The sequence below is a fragment of the Gorilla gorilla genome, chromosome 8 (genome assembly GCF_029281585.2).
Source record: "Gorilla gorilla gorilla isolate KB3781 chromosome 8, NHGRI_mGorGor1-v2.1_pri, whole genome shotgun sequence".
NCBI classification, from domain to species: Eukaryota; Metazoa; Chordata; class Mammalia; order Primates; family Hominidae; genus Gorilla; species Gorilla gorilla.
Window position 1 is genome coordinate 119462859 of NC_073232.2, and position 6998 is coordinate 119469856.

Genomic DNA, 6998 nt, shown 5'->3' on the forward strand with positions numbered 1-6998 from the left:
TGTGGAAATATGATTTGGCGTCAATTCTAATAACTCTTTGCCTAATCCTGGAGTCCCAAGATTTTCTCCTATTCTTTGAAAAAGTATTATAATTTTACACTTTACATTTATGTTCATGACTTAATTTGAGTTAATTTTTGCCAAAGGTGTTGGGCTTAGGTCAAAGTTATTTCATTTTATTTGTATTTTGAATAGATATTCAATTGCTCCAGAACTATTAGTTGAAAGGCTCTGACCTTCGTTTTATTTCTGATTCTGATAACTTTGTCTTTTCTCTTTTTTTCCTTTGTTGGTCTTCCTATGGGTTGTCAATTTTTTTATATTTTCAAAGAACCAGCTCTTTGTTTCATTGATGTTTTCTACCATTTTCTGTTTTCAACTTCATTGATTTCTGCTCTTATATTTATCATTTGTATATTTATTCTTACTCTGAGTTTATTTTCCTGTTCTGTTTCTAGGTTCGTGAGATAAGAGTTTAGATTTTTGATTTGTGATTTTTCCTCTTTTCTAACACAGTCATGCAACACTTAATGGTGGGGATAGGTTCTCAGAAATGCTTCCTTAGGATATTTTGTAGTTGTGCAAACATCTAGGCACAAGACTAGATGGTATCGCCTACTACACACCTAGGCTCTAGGCTATGTGGCATAGCCTATTGCTCCTAGGCTACAAACCTATACAGCATGTTACTGTACTGAATACTGTAGGCAATTCTAACACAATGGTAAGTATTTGTCCATCTAAACATATTTAAAGATAGAAAAGGTACAGTAAAAATACTGTATAAAATATTATAAAATAGTATAACTGAGTAGGGCACTTACCATGAATGGAGCTTGCAGGACTGGTACTCGTTTAGGTGAATCAGTGAGTGTGTGATGAGTGAATGTGAAGTCCTAGGACATTGCTATACACTGCCGTAGACTTTATAAATACTGTACACTTGGGCTACAATCATTTATTAAACATGTTTTTCTTTCTTCAATAAAAATTAACCTTAGCTGACTGTACTTTTTTAACTTTATAAATGTTTTAACTTATTTAACTTTTTGACTGTTGTAATAGCACTTAGCTTAAGCTTAAAACACAGACACATTGTACAGCTGTAGACAAGTGTTCGCTTCTCTTATATCCATATTCTATAAGCTTTTTTTCTATTTTTAACTTTTTAAGTTTAAAAAGTTTTTAGTAAAAACTAAGACATAAATGCATGTATTAGCCTAGGTCTACACAGGGTCAGGATCATCAATGTTACTGTCTTCCACCTCCACATCTTGTCCCACTGAAAAGTCTTCAGGAGGAATAACACCTATGGAGCTGTCATCTCCTATGATAGCAATGCCTTATTTCTGACAGAACTGCCTGAGACAGTTTTACAGTTAACTTACTTTTTTTTTTTAATAAGTAGAGGAAGTACACTCTAAAATAATGACAAAATACACAATGGAATATTATTCAGCCATAAAAAGAATGAAATCCTGTCATTTGCAACAATATGAGAGAACTAGAGGACGTTATGTGAAGTAAAATAAGCCAGGCACAAAAACATAAATTTTGCATGTTCTCATTCATAGGTGGGAGCTAAAATTTAAAGCAATTGAACTTACAAAGATAGAGAGTAGAATGACTGTTACTGGTGGCTGAGAAGGATAACAGAGATTGGGGCGGCAGGGAGTGGGGATGGTTAATGGGTGCAAAAATGTACTTAGATAGAATGAATAAGATTTACTGTTTGATAGCACAACAGGATAACTACAGTCAACAATAATTTATTATATATTTTTAAATAATGAAAATAGTAGAATTGGAAAGTTCCTAACACAAAAAAAATAGATGATTAAGGTGGTGAATACATCAATTACCCTGATATGACTACATTACACATTGTATGCCTCTATCAAAATATCATGTGTACTCTATAAATGTATATACCTATTATATACCCATACTAGATAAAATAATAAAATTAATTTTAAAAAATGGGCAAAAGATTTGAATAGACGTATCCCCAAAGAAGAAATACAAATGATCCACAAGTAAATTAAGAAAGTACTCTACATCATTAATCATTAGGTAAATGCAAATCAAAACCACAGGAAGGATGGTCAATTCACTTTTAAGAATTGTTATTATTGTGAAATTAAGATAAAAAGTGTTGATGAGGATGAAGGAATATTGGAACCCTTGTACACTGTCATGAGGAATATAAAATGGTGCCACAAGTATGGAAAATAGTATAGCGGTTCCTCAAGAAATTAAAAATAGACTACCATATGTTTCAGCTATCCCACTTCTGGACAGGTATTCAAAAGAATTGAAATCAGAATCCAGAAGAGATATTTGCACTCCCATGTTCTCTTTATCATTTTTCATAATAGCCAAGATGTGAAAACAGCTTAATGAAGAAATGGGTTAAAAAATATTGTATAAACTGAAAGAATTAGAGATGCAAATAAACCAATCCCAAAGCTAGCAGAAAACAAGAAATAATTTTCCTAATCAGAACTGAACTGAATAAAATTAAGATACAAAAAAAAAACCACTGAAAAGGTCAACGAATCCAAGAGTTGGCTTTTTGAAAAGAAATCGATAAGATAGTCTGCTAGTTAGGCTAACAATGAAGAAAAGAGAAAAGATTGAAAAAACCCAATTAAAAATGACAAAAGGGATGTTGCCACTGACCCCACAGAAATAAAAATAACCATCAGAAACTACTATGAACACGTCTATGCACACAATCTAGAAAACCTAGAAGAGATGGTTAAATTCCTGGACACGTACAACCTTCCAAGACTGAACCAGAAAGAAATTGATTATGTGAACAGACCAATAATAAGCTCTGAAACTGAATCAATAATAAATAGCCTACCAACCAAAACAAGACTAGGATCAGATGGATTCACAGCTGAATTCTGCCAGATGTACAAAGAAGGGATAGTACCATTCCTATTTAAATTATTCCAAAACATTGAGGAGGAGGGACTTTTCTCCAACTCACTCTGTGAGGCCAGCATCATGTTGATACTGAAACCTGGCAGACACACAACCAAAATAGAAAATTTTAGGACAATATTCTTGATGAACATTGATGCAAAAATTTTCAGCAAAATACTTGTAAACCGAATTCAGCAACACATCAAAAAGCTAATTCACCATGGTCAAGTAGGCATCATCCACAGGATGCAAGTTTGGTTCAACATATGCAGATCAATTAATGTGATTCATCACATAAACCGAGCTAAAGACAAAAAAAAAACATGATTAACTCAATGGACACATAAAAGACTTTCAATAAAATTGAACATCCCTTCATGTTTAACACCCTCAATAAACTAGATATTGGAGAAACATACTTCAAAATAATAAGAGCCATATATGACAAACAAACCCACAGCCAACATCATGTTGAATCGGAAAAAGCTGGAAACATTCCCCTTGAAAACCAGCACAAGATAAGGATGCTGTCTTACCACTCCTATTCAGTATAGTATTGGAAACCCTGGCCATAGCAATCACATAATAGAAAGAAATAAAGGACATCCAAATAGGAAGAGAGGAAGTCAAATTATCCCTGCTTGCAGATGATATGATTCTATATCTAGAAGACACCATAGTTGTGCCCCAAAAGCTCCTTCATCTGATAAACAACTTCAGCAAAGTTTCAGGATACAAAATCAATGTACAAAAATCACTACCATTCTTATACACTGACAGCAGCCAAGTCAAAAGCCAAATCAAGAATGCAATTATATTCACAAATGCCACAAAAATAATCAAATACCCAGGAATATAGCTAACTAGGGAGCTGAAAGTTCTCTACGAGAAGAGCTACAAAACACTGCTCAAATAAATCAAAGACAACACAAACAAATGGAAAAACATCCTGTGCTCATGAATAGGAAGAATCAATATCGTTAAAATGGCCATACCACCCAAAGCAATTTATAGACTCAATGCTACTCCTATCACACTACCATGGACATTCTTCACATAACTAGAAAAACACTATTTAAAAATTCATATGGAACCAAAAAAGACCCCAAATAGCCAAGGCAATCCTAAGCAAAAATAACAAAGCTGGAGGTATCACGTTACCTGAAGCCTACTTGACCATGGTGAATTAGCTTTTTGAGGTGCTGCTGAATTCAGTTTACAAGTATTTTGTTGAAAAATTTTATATCAGTGTTCAATGGCAAACTACACTACAGGGCTGCAATAACCAAAACAGCATGGTACTGTCACAAAAACAGATATATAGACCAACAGAAGAGAATAGAGAACCCAGAAATAAGGCCACACATCTATGACTATCTGATCTTCAACAAAGCTTACAAAAACAAGTAATGAGAAAGGACTCCCTTTTCAATAAAAGGTGCTGGGGTAACTGGCTAACCATATGCAAAATATTGAAACTGGACCCCTTCCTTACATCATATAAAAAAATTAACTCAAGATGGATTAAAGACTTAAACGTGAATCCCAAAACTATAAAAACTCTGAAAGACAACCTAGGCAGTACCATTTAGGACACAGGCAAAGATTTCATGACGATGATGCTGAAAGCAATTGCAACAAAAGCAAATATTGACAAATGGGTTTTAATTAAACTTAAGAGCTTCTGCATAGCAAAAGAAACTATCAACAGAGTAAACAGACAACCTAAAGAATGGAAGAAAATATTTGCAAACTATGCATCTGACTAAGGTCCAATGTCCAGCATTTATAAGATACTTAAACAAATTTATAAGAGAAAAACAAACAATGCGATTAAAAAGTGGGCAAAGGACATGAACAGACACTTTTCAAAAGAAGACCTACATGCAGCTAACAAACTTATGAAAAAAGCTCAATATCATTAGAGAAATGCAAATCAAAACCGTAATGAGATATCATCTCACACCAGTCAGAAGGCTATCAATAAAAAGACAAAATATAACAGATGCTGGCAATGTTGCAGAGAAAAGGGAACACTTATGCACTGTAGGTGGGAGTGTAAATTTGTTAAACTATTGTGGAAAGCAGTGTGGCAGTTACTCAAAGAACAGAACTACCATTCAACCCAGTAGTCCCATTACTGGGTATGTACTCAGAGGAATAGAAATTGTTCTATCATAAAGACACATGCACGCATGTGTTCTTCGCAGTGCTATTCACAACAGCAAAGACATCAAATCCACCTAAATGTCCATCAATGACTAATTGGATAAAGAAAATATAGTACATATACACCATGGAATACTATACAGCCATAAAAAAGAACAAGATAATGTCTTCTGCAGGAACATGGATGAAGCTGTAGGCCATTATCCTTAGCAAACTAATAGAGGAGGAGAAAACCAAATACCACATGTTGTTACTGATAAGTGGGAGTTAAATAAAGAGAACTCACAAACACAAAGAAGGGAACAACAAACACTGAGGCCCCCTTGAGGGTGGAGGCTGAGAGGTGGGAGAGGAGCAGAAAAAATAAGTATTGGGTATGAGGCTTAGTACCTGGTTGATGAAATAATCTGTACAAAAACCTCGGTGACATGAGTTTACCTATATAACAAACCTGCATAGGTACCCCGATCCTAAAATAAAAGTTAAAGAAAAGAAAATATGGTATACACATATAATGGAATATTATTCAGCTTTTTTAAAAAAGTAAATTTTGCTGTATACAGCAACATAGGTGAGCTTTGAAGACATTATGTTAAGTGAAGTAAACCAGTCATAGAAGGACAATTACTGCATGAATCCACTTATATGAGGTATCCAAAGCAGTCATACTCAGAAGCAGAGAGGAGAATGTTGGCTCTCTGGGGCTGGGAGCAGGGGTAACTGGGGAGTTGCTATTCAGTACCTATAAAGTTGCAGTTATTCAAGATGAATAAATTTGAGAGATCTGCCGTCAAAGATTGTGCCTATAGTTAACCCTATAGTTAACAATACTTTATCATGCACTGAAAAATTTAAGAGGGTAGATTTCAGGGTGTTCTTATATCAATTTCTTAAAAAGCAACAGAAAAGACATTTAAAAACTTTTTGAGTGTGTTTAGTTTCAGAAGTTGACGATACTGTGTCTTGGTGTGGATTTTCATTTTTTTTTCTTTATATCCACTTGGTTTTTGACTGTGTAAGTTTCTTGCCAAATTTGTAATGTTTTCAGCCATTATTTGTTTGATTTTTTTATTTCTTCTCTTTCTATTCTCCTTCTGAGATGCTGACGACACAAAAGTTAGATCTTTAGTTGCAGTCCCTCTGGTCCCTAAAGCTGTTCTCAACTTTTTTCATCATTTTTCCTGTTTGTTATCCAGATTGTTTAATATCCATTGCTTCTCTTCCAGTTTGCTGTTTTTTCTTCTGTCCTGTCCATTCTGTTCTTGAGTCTATCTATTGAGTTTTGTGTTTTAGTTATTTCATTTTTCAGCTCTAAAATTTCCATTTAGTTCTTTGTATATTCCCTTTCTTTGCTGTGCCTTTCTATTGATTTGTTGAGACTTTGTGTTTTTACATATGATTCAAGATTGATCATAATTGTTCATTGAAATATTTTTAATGGCCACCTTAAAATTGTATTCAGATAATTCTAACATTTCTGTCACCTTGGTGTACACATTGATTGCTTGTCATTTTTTCATTGAGATTGAGATCTTTCAGGTTCTTGGTATACTGAGAGATTCCTGGTTGAAACCTGGCCTCTTATTTAAGCCTTCTGTTTCAGCGACTTTTTCCCAACAAGGGAAAGAATAGGGGTGGGAAGTGGGCTGCCTCATTACTGACAGAAGAGGAAATAATTCCATGTTCCTCTCTCAGTCTCTTTGATACAAGCAGGGGTGTCTTCCTCAATACTTCTGATTGGAGTAGGAGTTCTGGTTCTTCACTAGGCCAGCACTGATACCTCCCTGACTGGCAGGAATTTGATACGGTTTGGATGTTTATCTCCTCCAAATTGCATGTTGAAATATGACCTCCAATGTTGGAGATGGGCCTAGTAGGAGGTGTTTGGTCATGAG